The sequence below is a fragment of the Rhyacophila brunnea genome, unplaced genomic scaffold, assembly GCF_057557595.1.
Source record: "Rhyacophila brunnea isolate RB1 unplaced genomic scaffold, BYU_Rbru_1.0 scaffold_10, whole genome shotgun sequence".
Taxonomy (NCBI): Eukaryota; Metazoa; Arthropoda; class Insecta; order Trichoptera; family Rhyacophilidae; genus Rhyacophila; species Rhyacophila brunnea.
The window spans coordinates 7256558-7281616 of NW_028232752.1; the positions used below are offsets into that span (position 1 = coordinate 7256558).

General features: G+C 34.6%; 1 protein-coding gene across 3 annotated transcripts in view; it reads right to left on the reverse strand.

Annotated features, from left to right (window-relative positions):
* Nucleotides 1-25059, reverse strand: part of LOC147078852 (mannosyl-oligosaccharide alpha-1,2-mannosidase IA-like) — a 607020-nt gene that overhangs the window by 148072 nt on the left and 433889 nt on the right. The window lies entirely within an intron of this gene.

Consider the following 25059-nt stretch of genomic DNA (forward strand, 5'->3'; position numbering starts at 1 on the left):
TATTTTTTATGCAATGCGATTTGTCGTTTATGCATGAATTTCGTCGTTTCCGTTTGGGCATCGATCGATTGGTAAACAAACATAATTATATGAAAAATTGAAGAAATTACGCATGGCTATGTCGTCATTATTTTGTTAAAATAGTATAGTAGTAGTATAATAAAAGTATATATTTATTTGTAAAATAAGACATAAAAAACACTTTTTACATATTTATTTATTTTCTCTTCAAAATGAAACATTCGCGTGCCATAGGTTCGCCATCCCTGCACCATGGTGTACTGTGCTTCGCCTCGAGAGGAAATGGTGATTTAAATTTATTTCGAAAAGTATATCGACGTTTCAAAAAGTTTAAAATAGGATGTCACAATGATCGAGAGAGTCGTGTGTATTATATTCCACCTTAACTTCGAGTCATATTTCCGACTGGCCGGAAATTTAATTCGTATCTGTACCAACCAACCAATAGTTTGGCACAGGTAAAAATGCTTGCAGCTAGGTATATATTAGTGGAGACACCGATAACAAAATACGTTCGTAAACAAATTAGAAATAATTTATATCACAAGTCAAAGTAATAATAATATCATACCTCATAAGTACCTACGCGAATTGCAATTTAATTGTGATAATAGAACAACATATCATTACTAGTTTATATTAACTGCATTGCTGTTAATGTTGTAAAACTTCATAATATTTGAACATACATAACTTGAAAACATCTCAGATATAATATAACCACTAGAAAAAATCATATTTGAAAAAAAAATTCGATGCTCGACGGGATTTGAACTCGAATAACCACTGGTATCGCGCCAACTGTGCACTAACCAATTATGCTACGAGCCTCCTATCTAATTACGACAATTTAAATTAGCAGTAGGTCATACATGAAATGTTAAGAATTATTCGTTGAAAAAATAAATGGTTTATTCATAATGTTTATTTTAAACTAAGTTTGTGTTAATATGTAGGTACTATATGTCGCACTGTAAATCCATCGTCATAACGGTCTAAAATATATTATGTTTATGTTGTAAGATGGATCCAGACAATGCGTTGTCGTCTTGACTTTGGATATTCCTAGGTTATGGGGCTCCCTGCCGTTACGCGCTGATCCCCTTCATATCTGGGATTTGATCTCTAGTATAGGTTTCGCTGAATTTACGTGTGCGATTTTAGTCCGGATCTTGAGGAGATCCTTGTGAGGTATTTTTGTCCTCATCAATGCAATTGGTGTTGTTGTAAAGAATTTTTACGTAAAAGTAAAATAGAAAGAAAGGATTTTAGGTAAAATGAGTAATTTAGGATTTTAAGTAAATTAAGGATTTTAAGTAAAAGAGTAAAAAGAAAAAGAGAAATCTTAATATTTCCCCCCGTCATTCTCACTCGATCCACCGCCCGGGCCAACTCGACCTTCGCCCGCATCGCTCTTCCACATGCCAATCATCCGCCACCGCAGACCCTCCGGCACCCAGACTTCTGATCCGACGACTTCAGGGGAGGAGGGGTTTTGAGTTGGCTTCAGGGATCAGTTCTAGACATCGGGGATCTGGGCACGAGGCGATGTTCGTCTTTTTTGGGTCGAGCCAGTCCAGTCTTCGGCCGGGCCCATTCCATGCCAGTGTCGTCTTTGATGTTTAATGCTTCTAAACTATCTTGAGTGTCTTATACGCATCACTCCACCTCACCGCATGGTTTAGAAGAGGGTTTGCAGGAAAAAAAGAACCGCACCATACCTCTATGACCGCACCAAATAGTACATATTATTATTAAATTTCACGCGTAAATTTTAATGCACTCGTTTTGTAGTAATAAATGACTTGTAAATAATTAAAAAAAAAAACTTTACCGAAATATTTTGTTCTTGGTGGTTTTATAATATATAGGCTTACTATACGTCCCGGTTTCACACATTGGTCCCGGCCGGTTTGGAATTTTGTCCCGGCTGTTTTTCCGCGTATGGATGATTGATTGTCAATAATAAAAACTGTGAAAATATATAAATATTTTCATATCCCAAATCGAGTATGTTGACAAGTGGGTCCAATTATTTAAACTTTTTCAAGAGCAACACATCGATGTACCCAATCTAGTAAAAATTATTCAATACATGTTGTGTCTACTGTCTACCAGGAAAGTCCGCAGCTTTGGAGCGTGTTTTCTTGATCATGAAACACATTTTATTCGGTCTTATGACCGAGGCCGCATGCTGGATTCTACGGTACGGGCGCTACTGTACTGCAAACTGAACTTATTTAGCATTACGTGCAACCTTTTTATGATAATTAAAAAAAAATGATAAATTGCTGAAAAAAGTTCATTCCAGCGAGAAGTACGACTGGTACAATAAATAAATAAAATAATTGAAATTACTGCCGCAGCAGAACTTCTGCATTCTTCTTTTGTACCTCTCTCTTCTTGGTCGTGCACTCATGGCTGAGGATCGTGACCACATTTAAATTTTGCCATCCTTTGAGCGACCAAGACTTTCCATCCTTCTCGATCTTCCGCTTTGCTCAGGGCAGAATGGATGGTGCCCCCAGTCAGCTCTTTCACTTGGTCGCTCCATCGCGCAGACGCTCTTCCTCTGCTTCGCCTTCCCTGGAGGCTACCCAACACTACCAATCTCTCCAGGTTGTCCGGTCCGCGCCTGACAATATGTCCAAAAAACTGCAGAATTCTTCTCAGACATATCGTCGAGAGCCGTTCCTTTATCTTCAGTCTCTGGATGATTGACAGGTTCGTCCTGTGCTCCGTCCAAGAAATGCAAAGCATTCGGCGCCAACACCACATCTCAATGGCATCAATTACCTTCCGTTCTCTTGCCTTCAAGGTCCACGACTCGACTCCGTATAGAAATATCGAGAACACTAATGTTTGCACAAGCATCATTTTTGTGGCAATCGAAATTCCCCAATACTTCCATATAGTGGTAAGGCGTGTCATCGCATTTTTTGCAATCTGTGTGCGCCTTCTTATTTCTGCTTCGTATCCGCCCTTTCCATTGATGGTCGATCCAAGATATACAAATTCGTCGAACCTACATATTGTACCTACATACTTTTAACAATAAAATAATTTTTGGTGGTTAAATTTGCTTCTTTGCCCTATCTCCCTTTCTTGTCCCGGTTTAGAGTTTCATAATTATGGTAAGCCTAATTATAAGGTTATGTTGAATTGTATTTCCTCAGATGACAGCTATGGCAAGATGGCAGCATACACTGTTAATGCGTCAATTACATTGAGCTACTTTACAAGCTGTTTGTTGGCGAATTTAAAAGCGGGCGATTCAGCTACTGCGATTGTGATGATGACACACAAAACTTTCGATTCGCTGAGAAGCCAACAAGCTAGCGACTATTTTGACAGAACGTAGTTCGTTTTTTACCGGAAGGTCGCTACTACGCTCTACTGCGCAGACGCAGTATGCTCACACGCCGTCGCGTAGCGTGTAAAGTTGACCGTCTTTCAACTTTTCTCGGTAGATTGTTTACAATTTGCTTGTTAGCTTGTTCGATGATGACACTGGGCGACTTTACAGGCAGATTGTAAATTCGCCAACAAGCAGCTCATAAAGTAGCTCAATGTCATTGATGCTTTAGAGTGGTATGAGTGTATCAAGGGGGGACATGCTCGGCGTAGGTCAAAATGGAACTTTTATTGCATTTTCAAACCATGATCCTGGACATTCCTTAAACGTTGTAGGTAACCTATTTAAGTATATAATTTTGAAGCCTTGTTATCCTTTATATTTATTTTAAACATTTGATGACTGCAAAAAGTATTTTTATTACATAAAATAGTGTTCTTTTAAACCTCTCACTCTAATGTTTTAGGATATAGTCATATTTCAGTACATGAATGTGCAGCGGTGTTAAGATTTTTTACGTTTATTAATTTTTAAACGCATTTATAAAACCATTAGTATAATTTATGACGAGATAATTTTTGTAAAATATTTACGATAAAAATTATATTGATAATCTCTGTGATCCCAAATTTGACAAGAATTAGGCATTTTATTATTCAAAAAATGGGCAAGATTAACACATTTGAAGATAATTCTAAAGATACTAATTATAAGCTATGTCTTTGACCATTCAAGTGTAATAAACTTTCTACGAATAATGATTGCTTTATAATAATTATTGACCTAAGTATAAGGTAGTGTTTTTTTGAAATACGCTATTTCTTTTGTCATTCCCCAGTGGTTAAGCTACAACATACGGCCGTATCCATAAATTGACAAACTAAAATTGAAGTAGGGAGTAAGATCATGTTAACGCGCGTATTTGAACATGTACCGTTTAAAAAAAAATAAAAAAAAATTCGGTTATGTAGGTAGCTAATTGGTAGATTCCACAAAAAAACATCAAAGACGACCACTTTGTACACACAGTCCATTGCTCTGCATCGGAGGCTCAATTTGATTTCATTGTGTTTATTTTTATCGCCCATCAGGTCGGATGCGATTTGCGGTCGCAGGATCTTCACTACCCTCTCTGCTTCCTTCCTCTTTCCGCTGCAGGTTCGTAATCAGACAGTCGCGCCGTGATCGTCCACGCCCCGTCGCATCGCACGGACTATGGATTGATGTTGTAAACCGGCGTCATCATTAGCAAAATATTTTCAATAAGTACATTAAGAAATACAACCAGAAAATTAAAGTACACTAGTCGTTCGGGAAAATATCAATGGTAAACGAGCAACTTAGCAGAAAGAAGACAATGCCGAATGTCGCTATTTATGAAACTCATTAACAGGTGATCACACCCAGATGGAGGCCTAAATATCAAATATAGAAATATACTAAAAAATATCAAATATATAAACTATATAGCTATACACATGCCCCCCACACCCTGGCCCCTAGGCCATGATGATTGCCCCCCCCCCCCCTAACTATCACCAACGTTAGTGTATTAAAAATCCCCTTGAAGTATTGAGTTGTCGGTACTCGGTATCGTATTATGAACCCACAATCGACGCTTCGATATTGGATAAATAGCCATTTTTATTATTCAGGAAACACTCAAAATAAAAAAATAATTTAATATTAAATGATACACGTGAATTGTCATGTAGTTGTATCTTGTATCAAATTGTACTGCACAACAGATCATTTTAAATGTTAATATTTATTACCTATGTAGAATAGCGCAGCAGGCGATTTAAAAAAATAATAATATAACAAATTTATGGTGTGTGTTTATCTTACAACTGAGCCCTGGCCCCCAGGCTGGAGCCATATCAGCCCCCTTTTATGGGGGCCATGCCTATAAACTATAACTCACTCAAAACAATACATGGAAATTTTGTTTTTAATTAAACTGTTGTCTACTATCTTCCAGATCAGATTATCGGCATACTATTTAGGGCATTTTTGGCGGTATGGTGATGTGGGAACGAATCACGTACATGAATGAAATAATACTTTAATAAATATTATGTAAACGTGGAGATAATTATCGTGAGGTAATGATGTATTGATATGATCAAGAGATTAATTATAAGAATGCACTGAGAGACTTGATTCGAGTGGAATAACGGATGTAGGTACTATAATAATAGCGAGCGAAGAACTCGTAACAATAGCAGCAACCATGTCTCGTGACAGACTCGACAAGTTGAGTGTAGATTCATAGTGTCCATCTTATTTATATTCATGCAGTACATAATGTATTACCATAGATATTGTCGTAATTCTTAATCAAAACAAACACTACCGGTCCAGTTATGATTGAGTAAACACTGACAATTATTATTTCTGTAATGTTTTGTTTTAATAACAAAATCTACATATTAAAGTGTGTCATTCATTTAATGCTGAGTGGTGTGATTACTACACATTCTTCATAATATTTGATTGATGGCAAGTATCATAACCTTGACCTGGGGTGCTGCGCCCTTTATCTGCAGTGTGTGTGTGCCGAAAAAATTAAAATTTTAGATAAATTCTTGTCTACAAGTATGCGTACAAAAACGAATGCCAAGCTTTAAACAACAATTATTTCTTTTAAGACAATAACAAATTATTTACCATAATAAGAATACACATGTATGACATCAGTGTATTCAAATATATCAAATTAGAATTATTGACGTGTGCGATTACAATAATTGGTAATTTATAATAATTATTAATACTTATGCATCGACATAAATAATTAATGATGAGCTTAGGCTAGCGATACACTTCAGGCGTTTTAATAGGACTGAAGAAGTTGCAGACGGTCTGTATTCAAAAATATTTCTAGTACTGATTGTAACTGAGCTTGTAAGCTCTCATGTGCCACAGATTTTTTCTAACTTACCCCTTGCAGCGCCCTTGCACTTGACGATGTCACCAGATTAGGTAACATTGTCCGCATTTAATTTTTAAATATCCCGAAGAATGGATAAGACCAGTGGACCGTTTATAATCTGGAGTCAAACTCTAATACTAACAAGAACAGTCAGTCATACGAGATGAACAATGGTAACTTGGTAACTCGAAATGCTTGGTGTGTTGTGGACAAGCACCGGCATCATTTTTGAAGAAATAAAGTCCGATGGTGCCACCAGCGTGTACACCGCACCAAACGGCGCATTATTGCGGATGTAAAGTATTCTGTATGATTTCTCCTGAAGTGATCTCACTCTATCTGTGGCAATATTGCGGTAAGGTGGCAGTTTCAAGGTAAATTTGGTATCGGTGTTCAAGCGTGACTCTATGCATGATGATTTTCCAGACTATACTGATCATAAATGTCAAAAAGTGAGCGCGGTATCACAGTTCGGTTTGACAGTTAATCCTTTCGTAAGTTCTATGACAGCAACAAAAAAAACCCTGGTTAGTAGAGAGTAGATCTTTCATATATTTAGGCTACGACTAGCAGACAAGATTTTCTTTGACGTATTTGTTGACAGCCCAACAACAAAATACAACGAATCAAACTTGTAACCACGAGCCGTGTTTGCATTCCAGTGGCGGCGTCTCGCGTCCCCGCCGGTGGGTGCACTTTTTAACAATGTTCGCGTTTGTGCACGCCCCCGTCATTATGTCAGGCCATGTCCGAGAAGACAGGTGCGCATTCAGTTCGCGGGGCCCCTTTTGTTTCGGCGGGCGGGCGGCAACTGATCCTGATTTTAATCAGATCAAACGTTGCATCGTTTCTTTACGAAGCTGCATTGAGTATACCTATATACTCTCACTTACTTAATTATGCGTCCGCGAGTATCGATTCATTTATTGATAATATAAAGAATATAGAAACTTTAACGCAAGCAGGTAGGTACTGTTACCCACACACTTGGAGGATGAAAACTAATGCATTATTATGGTGGGATATCTAAGTGAACCCTTTTTATGGGTGGTATAGCAGTTTCGTCGACAGAGTGAATTTGGCTGATACCTATGTACCTAACGAACAACCATCACAGCCGATTTGAAAATCGAAAAACTTCCACGGTCTGCCTTTAACCATAAAATAGTACTTTACCAATTATAAATTTAAGACGTTCATAACATGACATTTAAAAACAAAGAAATAGTATTAGAACAGTATACAGTATATATAAAAGAAATATATGCAGTATTATAAAAACAGTAAAAAAATTGAATACAAAAAATATAAATAGATACAACTACACCGAATGAGCTAAGTAGATCCTATTTTAAGAATTTATGAAACAGTGCCAATCTATACTCACCTCACGTAGGTGGAATATGTCAACATCCGAAGCGATTTGGTTGAATAGAATTATTGTCCTCATAATTGGCATTACCTATGGCAGGTTAGTTCTGCACATTGGGAGACCAAACAACTGATTTCTGGAATAGTTAACACTAACAGGGACACACATGTCAATACTACCAGTAATGGCAGAGTTCTCAAGTGAAGTCGGAAAAAATACGTGGCCAAATATAGAAAGGTATCTATAGGTGTTTAAACTACAGTAAGTATGTAAGCATACCTAAGAGGAAGCCAGTTGAATAAACCTACGGATAGTATCCATACAACTTTCAGTAAAGGAGTCCTGAAAATTTATTTCGAATTTTTACGAATTAGGCTGACTATAGACACGTCATAAGTAATTAAAAAAAAATAATGTTAAAATGTATTTTTGCATTGGTTCACTAACCTAACCGAAACCTAAGTGGACGACGACGTTGGGCAATATTTGAATGAAGTACCGAATATCGACCGAATAGGTTTATTAATTGAGTTAGCATTTACTTGGTAGAATTCCATTTTACAAGAAATGAAAATATAATTAAAATTAAATTCTACAGGTTTTTTTAAAAAGGTTTGTCGATAGCTATTTCGGTTGTAACACCATTATCAAGACTATTCAGATAGGCCGTTTGCCTTTGCTTAAATACTATACGTGTATAGATAGAGAAAGAATACATTTTCTTATTCGTTCCAGCAATATTATGAATTTTTACATTATTATTAATTGTAATATTATAAATACTTTGAAAACCCTAAGTAACCCAAACGGCCTATCTGAATAGTCTTGATAATGGTGTTACAACCGAAATAGCTATCGACAAACCTTTTTAAAAAAACCTGTAGAATTTAATATTAATTATATTTTCATTTCTTGTCGAATAGGTTTAGACATCCATTTCTCGTAAAAAACAAAATCTGTTAATACAAACATCTACTCTGTGGAGGCCCATATGATCCTATTAGGATCGGACATGGTCGAAAAAAAAATGATTATATTTTAGTTTAACCAAATGAATACGTTTCTTTCCACGAATAATCTATAGTTAATTACATTGAAGTGATTAAATCTATCTATTTATTTACACTCTACGCTTTAAGGTTAAAATAAGTAGTTTGAAAAGTTGTTTTATTAACACATTTGACTCGATTTCACCAAAATCTACATTAATAAGCTTTTGAGCAGATGCAATATATGAGTTATCAACATGCGTAGAGAATTATATAGATGATCTGTTTGATTCCAGGACGGTTCGTAAGTGGCGGACGTGCGCTATCAAACGAGAGAAGTTACAAAAAAAAATGTAATCAGAGATTGTTGCGAATGCGGTCGCATCCATGCGTATCCCAAACCAGCTTTATCTCGGATAAAATGGCGTGCACGGATCGGAATTTGAACAATCACGGTGCATTAACAATAGTACGATTTTGCGGTTTTGTTATTAGGGAACGGATTATTATTTCCTCAATGCTTTATCTTGCAGTGAACCGTCTAAGTCTATACTGCCCTTCTAAGGAAGAAGGCAGTAACTCACAAAAATTGTAAAATTTAGTTATGAATGCCATCTGTTAGGTAATTTTAAAAGCTATATATTATGTTCACTTTAAAATCAGTATTATCACTTAAATACCGTTAAAATCCTTAGTAAAAAAATAGACATCTTTTAAAATAATACATTTTTTTAGCAAAAAGGCAGTAATTGGACCTATTCATTGCAGTTACTGCTTGTTTATTATTACTTTGTTTGTATTTCATCATCTTACTAATAAAAATTACCACCGTTTTTTATTAATTCACAGTACTGAAGTTTGAGAAAAAACACATTATGTCATTTATCTCGAAAGTGTGTGAGAGTCAGTTACTGCCTTCTTCCTAAGAAGGGCAGTATAGCAGTGATTCCCAATAGTTATATATGCGCCAAAATTCAAGGCTCCCGGATTTTTGTAGTTTTAAGCGTTAATCTGTACCTTTATTTATTATTAAATATAATTATTCATTGGGTTATTACAAATATGCACTTTATAAATCAACTATAGCATATTATATTTATCTATAATATAGGTACATATAAACTAAGCAAAAAGTACTGAAACAGCGATAAACACAACAATTTTCCACGTTCTAAGAACGCTGCGCTGATGTTTGGTGGGAGAATTACGGTTAAGACTATACCTCAGTTGAGGCATGGTCTAAAAAGATCGCGGCTAGGCGATGCGCGGATTGCGGGTCGCGGGTGCAAATGATCTAACATGCGTCCATTTAATGTTCTGTTTATTGTTCTATTGTATATTAGTAACAATAATAATATATTCATTGACATGTTTTCTTTTTCAAGTAAATGGGTAAAGTTTTTAGTCATCTTTACACGATTTAAGAATTAATACCTCCGTCGCCATCACGAAACAAATTGACGTATTCACACCTCGACGTTCGCTTTCCGATTGCCAGCGAGTCCAAAATTTCGTCGCGCCTATAGTTGAAAATTATTTCCCGTTTCAATGAAGTATCGTCTTAACATATACAATCGTAGTGGGGTAGCTATTACGAGGCAGTACAATATGTAGGTACATTCACGCGTCAATATTACCTCCCAAGCCTCCATTCACGATATTGTTATCACTAAAAGCGGAGATTCGATCTTGATTGCATACAAAAACTAAGGAAAATATGAATCAAAGAACATGCTTAGATCACGTGTTATTTATTATTTGTGCGGTTTAAAAATTGTAACTAGTAGTAGGTAGTATAGGCTGCAGAGTACTGATTTTCAAAATTTTTCATGTCACGACCCCCTTTTGTATTACCTACCCAAGTGGCTTGCGCCCCTCCCCACATTAGCATACAATTTAACATTTTTAAGAGAGCATAAAAAATAAAACTCAATAATAATTTTAATGTCAATGTTTGCATGTTAATTAGCAATCATCACATTTATTTTCGCGTTACTTTTTTTTTTATGTAGTTTGGATAATTCACAGTATTTGATAATTTTACAATATTGATACATTTACATTGACAGCTGTGTCTATTTATCTATCTATCAACGATCAAATTTAAGTCTATGGGAAACTATTAATACATAATGATGGACGACGGTTAATTCACTGCATGATGCAAGCCTTCCCTTTATTCCAATAAGTCTTTAGTGTTTATCTGCCTAGCATTTGCGAAGAACACCCGTTTGATGATCCAGTCGGTTTACGTAGATTAACAAGGTTTATGCAAATTAACAAGGAAACATACAATAAAGATTTCGCCAGATAATAGATATCGTCAAGCTAATTTTGTCAGATAAAATCAATAAAATTTCGTACACACAGACCTAAAATTCCCAGTTTAAACAAAAATACGGTAGTTTATGTTTATAATCAGTGTTTCGTCAGCATTAAATAATAACAATATATGAAAAAAACGTAGTGCCCGTTAACCACATATTGTGTTTAATATTCAAGTGACAAATTTACATATTACAAATAAACATGTTATTTACATCAGAATTTGAGAGTAGTTGGCGACTCGTAGAAATCACCTCGCGACTTCGCGAAAAAAGAGCTTAATTACTATTAAAAATCAGTTTCTATAAACTGTCTTATGCTGTTCTGGTTGTGCCCAAAAACTGGAAACACACATCCAGGGCAGCATGTCATCAATACGTTACTGGTTCCGAATGTACGGATATGTCAAAAGTGTAAAATAAAATGTGTCTCCCACAGTGAAAATCCTGGTAACGTCACTGGTCTGAACAAACCTTAATGATGTGATTAAACCGACTCGGCTTATTATTTTTAATTAGATCTTGCAATATATATTTTTATTATTGAAGATTATATGTCCCCAATGCTTTATAAAGCAGGATCGACATACATAAGTATACTTATATATCAGTGGCGAAGACCCCATACTAGGCTATTATTTAAGCCGACCTTCTTAAGAAAAATATTTTTTAATTGCAAATTAACGTATTTAAATAATAACTTGATTATTTTAAATTCTACGAAAACATTTATTTGCCAACGATATCAGACAATTCTGTCGTAAATGTATAAATGTATTAAATATTACAGAAACAGAACCAGAACCAAGTCAAAATTAAAAAAAATACAACAGCGCCATCCCTTTCTAGCTATTGTATGAATTGGATTATTGTGCGATGAATATTAGATTTATTGTCCAAAATAATTAATAAGAAAAGAATTTAATCGCATTTAAATATAAATTGTTTTAAAAAAAAAATATCTAATATATTTAGAAAAATACATAACTTATACCTACTCATCGCTCAATTCGACAAGGAGGCGAACAAGAGTACGCGATGTCATATAAGAAATGGCAATGGGCTGTACATGTCACTCAGCGACTGGAAAATCGCTGGACAAATAATGACGACCTAAATCCCGCTGGATAGACAAAAACATTAAGGCCGATGGATGTACGAAGCTGCAAAGAACTAGGAAAGGCCTTCATCCAACAGGGGATCAACCCCAATTGATGATAAATGATGAAAATGTGGCCACCAACCAAATCCGCTACACCGGTTTTAATCGTGCTTAACAAGAGGTATTATTTTGTTTATGTGAGGAATCTTTACTTGTATATGCCTGGGAATATCTCAGGAGTTACCCTAGAGCAGGGGTGTTAATTAGTTTTTTTCATAAGATCTACTTTGGAGAAGAAAAATTCTCCGCAATGAATGTACTTTGTCGGAAATTAAGGACATAATATTTAAACCAAAATAGAGTGTTAATATGAAAATTAAATAAAGCGTCGTACATAGAAAATATTATTTACATAACTGTAGTTATTTCATTTTGAACACATACATTTTATTTTGAGCTTGCAGGTGCCACAGTCTTATTGAAGTTTTTAAAACTGGTAAATAAATCTTAACCTCGTGTTTTCCCTTTTATCGGAATGAGTGTTGATAGAATTAGATACTTAATTACAATTTTGGAGAATAGAAATATGTATAATAAATAAAATCCCATTATATCTACTTCCAAATTATGAATAAATAAATAAAACATTTTTGGCGATCAACCGAGAATCATTTCGCGATCGACCTTATTAACACCCCTGCAATAGTCTAGAATCGAGGTGTGTTAACGTCCCAATATTATGGTCGCAACGTTTGCGGACATCAAATTATTCATTTTATGTGTAGGATGTGATTGTATTTAAGCAGGCAACTGCAGCTGAAATATAAGGAAAGGATAATAATAGTAAAGACATAGACGTGGATTTCCTAAAATTACCCATATTGCAATAAATGTATGTATTTATCTGTTTACCTACATACAAATAAAATACGTAAGGCATAAAGCCCATTGACGCAGCGAGTGCGGCGCTCGCTCAAAATTTCTACAAGTGGCGCGTAAATCAACGAAAATACAACGTAATCAAATACGCCAGCGCCCACTGGATTTCACGACGCATTATACGCGCCCGCCGCATGAATCATCGTTTTTTCGCGAATCACCGCTTCTCGGCGATACGAATGAAAGAAAATACAATGGAGTCCATTCATTGAACACGGCTACCAAAATTACGCCGCTCGAGGCCTCGTCGATCGACGGGCGAAAAGCAATTATTTAATAACAGAGAATCATTGTTTAATTTTATTGCGTGTCAAGTTTATCGCTGGTTGAATAATGTCGTCGTAAATATTTATTACAAGCCCCGAAATAATATAATATTTTTATTGCTTTGTTATGAGAGACGCTTTAAAAATAATTGTTTTGTGCTGCTTGGGCCGCTTATTACATAGGTGAAGGGTAATGCGCGGGAAGAGACGTGTGATTATGGTTATGAATAAACACTGCATTCGCCGACTTCGCCCGCTCGACGCGTTCTATGAGCGCTATCGCTAAGACCAAATCCAGATGTTTATGAGCCTTTTTTATTATTCAAATAATGCACCCATTAGTAAAACAATGCACATATTGAAAAAATCAACTGGGGTGATTTACCGCTCTCATATCCGAAAAGAACTAAAATCATTCGCATGAAAAAAAAACGCTATAAAAATGAGGAACCAAAATAATGGCGATGTCTGAAGAGAGAAGCGTTCAATTCAATCTCTTTTAACGACTTTCCGCCTCGGAGGACCAAAAAACTGAAGACCAGAGTGAATTATTGATTCGGAAAGTCCAAAGAGGCTGGTGTCGGACGACATCTTTCAGTTTTTCTTTGTGCACGCTTCCTAAGACAATATATCTTACTTACAAAGTTAAATAAAGCTTCTCTGAATGGTATTTACACAGGGACGGGCATTCCCCGTATCCGCAGACCGAACGCATTTCGGCGCAAAAAATACACGCAGAGAATGCTATCGGTTGGCATTAGTACCTGTTATCCATGTTTAGGGTGACATTTTGAAATGTAAATACAAAATTATAATTGATTAGGTACATTAAATTTATACGTTTGGTCATTGCCGACTCAGGTAGAAAGCCGATAATTCACAACGACTGGTCCTACTTTTTCCGCCCCTCTCGTTGTTGTCTACGGATGACCTGTCATTGTTCTATATAGTGCTCATACTGACGCGTCTGTCGTGTTCACACAGGGAATGGTTTGATTTGGATAGATGAGTTACATGATAAATAATACACTAGCATTAACACACATTCTTTCAAATGTAATATAATATGCATAGATCAATGCTACGTATTTTTTGGAAATCGATATTACCACCGGTTTTCATTATTTATAAATAACACTGATGGTTAATATATTTGATTTGAGAATTTTTTATAATTCAATTTGAAACGAGAAAGGGCGAATCAATATGTCAAGCAATCTGGGATCTGATTTTGACAGCTGAAAAGTGGACCACTCGTTGCTTGTGCAAAAAGTTATGCTCAGGCTTTATTAATCTAAAGATGGCGGTGGTTCGGTGGAATAATAGGTAGGTAGTGTCTTTAATCGTTGATGGAAAAACCCCTAACAGTTTCTAGATTAGCCTTTTTTCAAAGCGCCACAAACGTTGTTTGCCTAGTTTTGATGAGACGCAGTGTTGTCATCTGTTATTCACAAAAATATGCGATGAAATTCAAAAAATAAGTAATAACAATTATTAATAATATTTTTACCATAACAAAGATTGAAGGAGAGTTTATTGTTTCCCGAATCACAACCAATAAATAAATCATACAATCAAAAATTAATACATGTACGAAATTTGGGTATAATTTAAATATTGTATGTAAAATTAATTTTATTTGTAAAATATAAGGTACAAAAGAACAGCATGTCGATTTCCAAGGAAATTTGGTGCAAGCTGTTTGCTGTACCTATCGAAATAATATGCTAGGTTTAATGCGTTACGTCAGATGCGAACTTTATGATATAGATGTAAATTCTAAAATACTAGATATGGCAAGAAGAACGCCAAATTAGCAACGTTTATGAGACTTCGGAGCTCACACGTATGCCGGCGTTTTTTATGCATTTGTTGTATGCTCGTAAAAAACATCAATGCATAAGGACACCAAGCGTTCATTACTGGTCCGTCTAAAGGCTTAATAATTATATTGACAGACCCGCAGATCCAACCACATCCATCGACCCACGCCGACCGTCGTGGCCAACGTCTTCACACTATACAAAATTACACGGAATGATTCGATCGCGTTGGTCCTTGCTTTTGATTGGTTTAAAATAAACATAGTGTTGCTAATATTAAAAATATAGGTTGACCGATAACTATTTCTTCATTAGATTGGTGGCTACACTGAACTTTTACCTCGTAATTTTACGTCATAACTCAGCTGTCAAACCTAACCTCGCAAGCGGGCGGTAGCTTTGGATATTTCGTACGTTCTCGGCGATCTTCGCTTGAATCTTCGTGATCGTGGCAGACGGGAATAGGATTGGTTCCAATTTGCTCACGATCGTTTACGATCCCGGAAAACCATAGATACTAGATTGTGGCAATCGTGGAAGACGATCGGGCCAGCGCAATCTGCAAATGTAATTTGAGCATAAGGTCTGTTAAATTTCAATGCGTACTCTTGCAACATATATTTAGCACGGATTCATCGCAAATATCTACACATCTGAACTCCTTCTCGTGCACGCCTGGTTACTTTTTAATGATTAAATTGAAATCATACAATATTCTAAGACAGTCAAAGTTTTTACGTCCAAATACATTGTAATACATGGCATAAAATAAATACCCTTGCATGTTTATTAGGCACCTATTACCTTGTACCAGGTAAGTTTCTTACGTACCTTGTTCGATAAACGTTCGCTTTTACGACATGTAATGTGTGGTTAAGCACAAAGACGAATAACGAATTATGTCAATTCACCGAACTAAAAGTTGACCAGAGCACAAAGGATATTTTATCATTACAAGTATTAATTTCATAAATTTATCAATGGATTATCATGTTTCATACAATGCAGTCAGTAACTATCGACTATGTTCGTATGGCAATTATTGTAATGGGAGAAAATACAAAGCCACAGTCATTATTTTACACATTTTGCCAATGTATTATTATTCTATGTCAAGTATTGCCAGTTTTAAGAAGTGAAAAAATCAGGTAAACAATCTTAATATTTCCATTCACTGGTATTCATTGCCCCCACAAGAGAGGGGGGGCTGACAAGGCTCTAGTCGAACAGATAAATGAGATAAACACACATCATAAATTTGCTTCAATAGTAAAAAAGTCGCCTGCGATAATGCCATTTTAATTGTGTCAATACTCGACAACTCAATAATTCAAACGGATCGATTAAAAATTGCTAAAAACACCTTAATTTTACCGTGTCCATCATTTGGAAAATGCTACTGTAGAGCGTCACACTGGCTTTACCCTTAGCGATAGATAGAGGGGCTCGCCAAGGATCCTATCCTGGGGCCAACTTCAGGGGCCGTACTGGTATTATATTTCGCATTATTAATAATAATATTTAACAGTGAATAGAGAACGATTTTTGTCAAATTTAATGTTAACATAACATTTGTATTCCCAGGTCCGATCCTACAATCACATGGGCATCCACTGAGTGGAGTGTTAGCCATTTGATGAGCCTATGAAGTCCATAGTCTGGTCGAAACACATATTGAAAAACAAACTGTGAATTTGCCGGACCTGGGGTTCGAATCCGGTACCCACGACAATATAAGCCGACGTGGTAACCGTAAAATCATCGTGGGCGTAATTTAATAGTTTTCTTACAAAACTGTTTAAGTCCTTAGAAGTAAATTCGGTACTGTTCGGTTATACGGAATACAGCGGAAAACGCATTTTGAAAATAGCCGATAAACTGGATTATTTGTTAGTTTGGGTTAGTTTAGGTTAAGTTAGGTTGGGTTAGGTGAGGTTAGGTTAGGTTTAGAAAGGTTAACCTAACAAATAATCCAGTTTATCGGCTATTTTCAAAATGCGTTTTCCGCTGTATTCCGTATAACCGAACAGTACCGTAAATTCTTCTAGTATAATAAATGTATGACACCCCTTTAGTGTCGTATAGCATTGAGACCAAATGCATGTCTAAATAAAACACTAAAAATAAGTAACAAAAATCAAGGAATATAAGTGAAAGTAAGTCAGAAGAAAATGGGTAGGCATGTAAATTAGAAATACAATCACATGGAATATATACATATATATATATGTATATAAAATTCTGAATGATACAAGAGTAGGTTAGTAAGTAGGTGCTCGTAAGTATCAAGTCGTACCTATATATCTGATAATAATTAAAGTCTTATTATCAGATATTTAAAACCTATCAATATCAAATTATTAACCATTTTTACTGGGTAAAAGTTATATCGATCATTATGGGCAAACAGAATATTAACGCATTTGCAATGTACCCCTAACCCACCCCTTTATTTCCCACGCGGCTGCTAATAGCTCCATAAAATGGAAGTTAAGATATCTAGCGAGGTGCGTATGCTCCGTCATATAAGGCAGTGCTCCGCAACCAGTGTGCCGTGGCACACTGGTGTGCCGCGAGACAATGTTAGGGGTGCCGCGGAGCATTGGTTCAAAAAAAAAACACAAATAATTTTGTATATTGTACAATACCTGGCTACTAAACTAAGGCTAAAAACTTTTACGTCCATTGAAACAAGCTCAGGTATCATATTAATTAGTTATTTTATTGATAATACAATACATGGGAATATGTGCATTTGGTTCTTCGTCGTGTGTTATGTATATATTTTTTTAAATTATTTATCAAATAAGTATGTAATATAATTTTGGTGCATGTCCCCCACAAGGGGGCTTAAGCTCGGGGGGCGGCGTGGCAGGTTAAGCAGATAATTGAGATAAACACAAATTACAAATTTACTCTAATATAAAAAAATCGCCTGCGGCGCTGATTTCCTTCGGTAGCATTTATATTTAAACACATACGACTTTGGAACACAATGTATTATTATTTTGGCAATATTCGACAAATAATTATTGTTAACCGACAACTAACCATAATTCAAGCAGATGTATTGATAAATACAAAAAATCGCTAAACATAGAATCAATACGATTAATTTCACTTCAAACACAATTTGAAAAACGTTATTTTAAAGTATCACACTGTCTTTAACCTCAGCGATAGGTAGGGGGAGGGCGCCAAAGATTCTGGGCTGGGTCCATGTTTTGGGGTATAAATTGTTTTACGTGTGGTGTGCCGCGGAATTATGGGAAAACCTTTAGTGTGCCGTGGGTGAGAAATGCTTGCGAAGCACTGATATAAGAAAATATTAGGAGGAAAAATCAAGTAGGTACAGATACGAATGCATATTCGTGTAATTTTATAGTCACCTGTTTGAAATAAAGCAGGGCAAAATCTTAAACAAGAAGCTACCTCTTCTTGTTTAAGATAATACAATATATAATATAGTACGATAATACACTTGACGTAAGTGGAATAGTGATTGATTAGTCAAATTCATTCACGCCTGTCCGGTTTAATATGTCAACGGTGTGAAAATAATATACTATCCAGAATATCGTTTGTAATCACCGGGATCTTGTTCAATTTCCTGATCCCGAAATGACAGGGTTATTTATATAAGATTTATCACAGAAAAGAAAGTGTGTTTTAAACAAAATACAAGAAAAAATCTTACAACTATCTACACATTATTATATGGTTACATGTAAATTGTACGTAAAGCAATTCACCGTGAGCTTTCTTATCGGAAAAAGGTGACCGTATACTGTACATTCTCCAATTTTATTGGATTCAATATGAACAATAACTAAATTTTCATAGCTGATTTTGTCAAAATTCATAAATTCAAGAATAAAAACCTAACCTAACTTAACAAATAATCCAGTATATCGGCTATTTTCAAAATTTGTTTATTGCTGGGTTCCTGTAAAGTGTAAACCGACAAGAACCGTGTTTTAATTAGATATTAATTTTATGTCAGTACTAAACGACCCAAATAAGTTGGACGGTCTTTAATATACGGCCATATATTTCCGATACATTTCACGGTGGAGTGTGATACGGCGAACTGCATACGTACAAGTTTTCGGACACGTTATTATGCTAACTAATTCTTTGCATTAATAAAATAAAACACAATACGTGGTACTGATTCATTCATATTAATAACATTGTAATGATGATAACACGTTTTTAAAACATAGAATTTAGTTGGTAGTAAATGAGTTTAATGACCATTAATTGCATGCTTTCAAAGTCCTCATCACGTACTGGATTCCTAATAACTATCCTAATATCAATAAGTATTCACCGTATAATCTGATTATAATAATGGTTTCTGCTAAGCCAGGTAAATTTATTTGATTTATTATTCAATAGAGAATTTCTTAGAATTTTATTTAATTAGGGTAAGTGCAGGGGTTGTGGAATACCCTTTTTATTTTTGACTCCAGCAGCTAAATTTATAGTACTTTAATATATTTAAAACCTTTCTTTGATAGATTATTTAATTGGGTATAGGTACGTCAGTGGCGAAGGGTGACTTTTTGAATAAGGTAGGCTGTGGGAGTAACCATGCTTGTCAGATATATTTGCGGGAAATAAGAAGATAACCCAATATTACTACTGATGAATAGGTACGCTAAAAAGAAGAAATTTCAAAAGCTTAATTGGTTTGTTACAATTAGTTCATAAAAATAAGCAATTAGTTTGAATTACTTATGTATTTTCCTAAACATTTATAAACGTAACATACGCTCAAAATATATTACCTATATCTATGAAAATATCCGTTGTTGTATATTATATATTATGTTCCATAACAATTTATAATTTAACCCGTAAAACTAGACATTTTAAAATACTTCTATATTTAAAACACAGAGTTAGGTAGGTACAATATCAGATATCTAAATTGTCTAATGAGTGAACTAATAAATAAATAAAAATCACGAGATAAATTATTTTATATTTTTAACAACAATCAATACATATTTATGTGATTGAATCCCATAGAAATTATTTTTTAAATTATCTTAATAATTATTTTGAATAAATGCGCTCTCGCGACGGAAGCGCTAACGAAACAGCTTGTACATTTGTATGCGGGACGCCAGACATTTTGAAATAATGAGAAAAAAACTTCATATTGAAAAACCCGTCGGTTCACGCGAAAATAATCCTATACAATATGTGAAGCGAAACGCGGTGTGTTCTATTTTTTTAACTTTCGAGAGATGCCATAGATGGTGCTTATTGAAATAAGGGACAAGATCGTAAAATTATGACAATTATACGATAGATGTCTTTGGGCATATTGAATATATTATAATTTGTGATTATATAAATACGTCAACATGAAAATAAAAAATATTTTTCTTAAGAAGGTAGGCTTTAAATAATCGCCTAGTATGGAGTCTTCGCCACTGAGGTACGTAGTGAAACGATAAACTGTGTATAATATAAACTTCATTTCACATCTGATTAAATTAAAAAAAATAAATAGTAAATTCGACAATACCTGCATGGTAAAGGTAATCTAATGTGGAATAGTACTTCAGACGGTAAGTAAATAATTCGATAAAAAAATGATTAACAATGATATTCGCAAATAAATGATCAATTCAGCATTGGAATAACATTATTGGGACCAATTCTGACAAACTAGACACGGCATCCGTGCAATTCTTTAATTAATAATATTAATACTATCGACGGAAGGTGGCATTTGAATTTGAATTTAACCCTTAACCAGGCCCCAGGAATCTATTAGAGCAATAATTATAATTTCCATGAAATATAACCTTTATTTATTTGTGAATTATATGTACTTATGGAAATTTCAGTGGGTCTAAGAAAACTCATGAAAAACTATGTGGTAACGATTTTCCCATAGCCTGGTAAGAGAGAGGTTTAACAAGTAGATTGTGGAATGTATATTACCACAGCCTGACATTTTTCAAAATAAAACAAGCATTTTTTTTATACATTTATTACAATCAATCAAAGCACAGAGAAAATGGGAAAAATATTAATTATTAATGATTATTATCTGTATGTAAAACTTCCGTGGACGGAGTTACACACAAGGGCACTTTGCAGATTTTGCATTAATATTTGGACCTTTTTTCCACCTGTCTTGTGCTACAAAACCTGCATCGTCTGAATGTTCCTTCTTTTGCCTTAGGTTAGGTTAGGTTAGGTTCCTTGCTTATATAATGTTTTCAATTTCCATTTGGCTTAGAGGTAAGTACCTGAAAATTATACTAAATAGGGATTTGTTAGTTTCATGGTATTAAAAATAATAAATGACAACGGGCAAAGGTGGTATAATATCCCCACATAATTCCATGCATTATATTTCACAAAATATAAATTATTTTACAAAATTGTAATACAAATATAGGAGAACAACTCATTATCTACCAAATATAAAAAAATATTACGACTTACATTGTGTTTTTTCGTTATTATGATGTTATTTAACTGCTTTGCTCTAGAAATGGACGTACAATTCGAGACATGTAAAACAATTAACCGTCAAACTTGCGGATGCATTCCTATTCACACTGCATTATGTTTGAGTCATAGGCAATATATTCGTTGTTGAATTTTGACAGATAGTGGGTAACATTAAACCATTGCCCGATAAAACACAGCCAAATTGTATGTGGGAAGGATATTACCCTTACCTGGTTAAGGGATTCTAATGGATTTAAATTTTGTACTATTCCATTTGAGTCGTTTTTTGCGACCTGGGTTTCGCCTTTCGGCATCTTCAGGCACCATACAATTAATTCTAACTTATATAATAATAATTGAAGCGTCTAATTCCAAAAAGCGATAACTCCACATTTGGTCAAAATCGAGAAAAAAATACGCACGTATTCTTTGTATAATTTTACACAATATGTATTGATCCATCAATCCCAAAACGCGACAAAACACTACGAAAAAAAATATTTTAAGTCTCGATTTATTACAAAAAGCGCCGTGTTTCATATTATTGAAATCTTGGTTGATTTCGCGCGTGTTTAAGTCAGCCAAAAAGGGAACGTTCAATGTTGGAAATGGCGTCTCCCATGCTGTAGCATCCGGTAAACTCATGACAGTGCCACGGAAATATGTGCCTTATGCGGAAGAAATTAAAAAGTGATGTTCAAGTAGCGCTACGTCCAATTTTATTTTGCCTATATTTATTACATTTAAGAGTTTATCGGCTGAAACAAATTGCCATTTGCTTCTAATTTCGACATAGAATACAACGGAGAAATAATCTCACGTTAAAACAAATAATTGAAGCTTGAAACATAAAAACGTTGTTTCCCGCAAATATCGAATTGCGACTTGTCGCTTATTGTAATTAGACGCCTCAATTACAAGATAAAAAGAACTTTTCATATACAACGTTTTTAAATTCTGTTGAATCATATAAACTTGACTTGACTAGCTTAAACGATCAAAAAAAAAAATTGTACTTGACATGTCATATTGATTCCATAGTAGCGCAAATATATATAATTTAGTTGCTAGGACCTCAGACCCCTAACAACCAATAATGGTGTCGAAATAACTTTCCATACAAAACAGAATTAACTGAAAATGAATTCAATTCTACTTAAAGATGGCTAAAAGTATTAAAAAAATGCATTGGCATCGTGTTCTGATATATTCTAAAAGTTTCAAATGTCTAGCTAGTCGGGAAGTTAGTTAAAAATCGATTGCAAGATTTGTACCGGACAAAGAACCACAGGACAAATAAGAATACGAGCTAAAAAACACGTTGTAAAACATAATAGTTTAAAACTAATTAGTCAGCGGCCAACTTCTGTATCAGTCGATACTAATAATAACGATGCCTTTCAAATTTACACTTTTTTGCTAATATTCAATAATTTTACCTATTATATTATTTTTATAAGCGGATTTTGTGACAATGATCATGACCAGGGCCTTTAATAAAAATCACCAATATAAAAATAATATTAAAAATAAATTTGACAAAATTGTAAAATATAAAACGCTTGTGCCGTCAACAAAGCGAATCGCGCATCGACGATGGTCTGTTAACCGTTGCGGTGCGCTTTACCCACAGCGTATATACGCTTTTCTGAAGACTAAGAGCGGAATGCAGAAACATTTGTCATAACTAAAATTTCCTTAGCAGAAAACACTATGCAGAAACACTGTCCTTAGTTAAGATCATTTTTATTGAAAATAATACCATATTTAAAAATTCTCGTTAGGTAAATTAGGTAAATTATTTTATAATTGTTAAACGATGACAAAAATATGACAACTGCATTTTATAAATGCAATAACTATAAATACATATTAATATTTAATTATAATACTATTATGTTTCCGTTATAAGTCATTATACGTGATTCCACAGGCACCACAAGATTTTTTTTAACATGGTAACACTAACATGAAGTGTCATTCTTCATCTGGTATTTTGTATTTCTGCGGGCTGGCGTATAAAAATAAAATAATATTCTGCAAGTACATGCCAAACGAATTAACACTATCAATATCCATATTGAGATACATTGTTAAATGAATTTGAGTGTATGGACTGTGTTAGAGACATGCGAATTTATTTTGACAGCAGCTGTCAGTGGTAAATGATAATACAGAAGGGGGCGTGTTCATAACAAAAGTAGTCTATGGTTAAGGATTCCTTAACTCTATACTCAGGATTGTCTATAGTTAAGTCATGCTTTTCGGCGACTTATCCTTAGGAACGAAATCTTAGATTGTGCATTCCGCTCTAAGTTTATTTACTTACGAACATTTTCGTCGGACACTTATATTAGTTTAATAATCAGTTTTTGACAAAAAAAACACAGGACGGTGCTGTCAGTAGGTACCCATCTAATATTACCAGCAAGTGCTTGCCTACACATTTAATGACATCAATTAACACGCATGTGTGGTTTTTGATACACACACCATTGACGAAAATGTATCAAACGCCTACAGATTTTTGGGCACCATTTAACGTATATCCCAACGATTCTACAGTAAAATTATCCATTCCATATCTTAGAAGAAAAAAAGATATGTATACAGTGTGCACGAAATGGTTATTTATGTAAAGTGTACGTTAAAAATTCCAACGTGGCACAGTTCACCGTGAGCTTTCTTATTGGAAAGAGATGACCGTATACACTTCGTCGAACATTAATTCAATTTTCATGGATGATTTTGGCAAAATTCATGAATTCAAGTATGAAAACCTAATTTCTTTTATAGTGTTAACTATCAATTCATGATGGAATTGCATTGTATTATTTGATTAATTATTTGTTTAATTAGATAAAACACAATCGTATAGAACTTATTCCACTTTTAAAATTCAATTTTCAATATCAGTTGATAACGTCCCTTTGGTGAGGACGAAACCCGTCTAAAATTTAATTGAAAAAGTGGAATAAGTACTATAAAATTGTGATTTATTTAATTAAACAAATAATTACTCAAATAATGAAAACCTAACCTAACCTAACAAATAATCCAGTATATATGCAGTGCAGTGTTGGCTTCCTGTAAAGAGTGTAAATCGACAAGATCCGTGTTTAATTTAGACATGAATTTTATGTCAGCACTATACGACGCAAAAAGTTTGGACGGTCTTTAATATACGGCCAAATATTTCTGATACAACTTTCACGGTGAAGTGTGATACGGCTAACTGTTGACAAGTTTCCGGGCACGGCAAATAATAGTTTTTTTTTGTTTTTAACAATAAAGTGAGACAAATGAAAATAAACGCCTTCACGGTCTGAAATTGCACTTAATAGGGGTTTATGATAGCCAAAGGAACTAATATCATTTGTCATCTTCTCAATATATCGAGCGAATATAATGCTAATACACGCCTCAACGTCACAAGGACTACTAACGGAC